Source organism: Sinocyclocheilus anshuiensis, unplaced genomic scaffold (assembly GCF_001515605.1).
Source record: "Sinocyclocheilus anshuiensis isolate Anshui unplaced genomic scaffold, SAMN03320099.WGS_v1.1 scaffold1074, whole genome shotgun sequence".
NCBI lineage: Eukaryota > Metazoa > Chordata > Actinopteri > Cypriniformes > Cyprinidae > Sinocyclocheilus > Sinocyclocheilus anshuiensis.
The window spans coordinates 595468-596497 of NW_015539894.1; positions in this window are offsets into that span (position 1 = coordinate 595468).

Genomic DNA, 1030 nt, shown 5'->3' on the forward strand with positions numbered 1-1030 from the left:
TTGATTGTGCCGGGGCATTTTTGTCCAATTTGGCCACATTAATTTCCGACCCATGGCCAGAGCCTTACACACACTCCACCTATGCCCAGATGTCAGGCAACACTCTGCTTTCAGGTTATGTGTGTGTGTTTCACTCAAACTCACCCCGTGGGAATACTCACTCCAGGGTGAACTCACAATATGAGAATCTGACATAATGGAATCCAGCCCTGAGCAACGATCGTTTCCTTGAGGCTCCTATTTCATATTAAAGCCATCGACTGCCTGTGTTTTTCGTTGTCATAACTCCTGACACAAATTAGGAAATTAGGCTACTGTCGCCATGAGATTTTAAGAATAAACCAGAGGACAAAAATTGAAACTTGAGTCTCAGACCTTTTTTCAGATAATGTGTGTGTGTTTACAATTAAACTAACAGTAACTTTGAGCTAACGTAACCAAAGAGCGCTTCAGTGTTCCGGCGTCCTTCCACAGTCTATTTAGCGCTCAATTTAAATATTCAAGCATTCACATGTTCATGTTCTTCATTAATGCAGTTCATGAGTGAAAATGAAGCCCCACAGACCTGTCACACTATAATGACTCATTTGCATAAGTCCCTGGAGCATCATCTGGCCTCTACTCTTCCCTTATAAAGACAGAGAGCAGGTCTGACAGACTGCTCAACACCACTGAAGTTCAGCATTACTCAAGGTAAGTTATTAAATACTAGAGTATGAAATACTGACAGATTGTGTCAACCATCAGTTTGCAGTTTTTTTAAACTGTTTTAGACAAAATGGAAACATCACAAGAGGTTTTTCATTACAGAACTTCATATTTAATTATTTTCAAAGATATAGCAGATTCATGGAACATAACACTGATGTAAACTCAACTAAAAGGAAAAGGAAAGCTAATGAATTGCTCATGGATTTCTCAGTCAATCCTAAAGAAATTTCAATGAATATAGAAACCCTTTAAGAATCAAATACAGTCTTGTATTCATTATTCTCTCTGTGTCCAGATATTAATCTCTTAATATAATAGA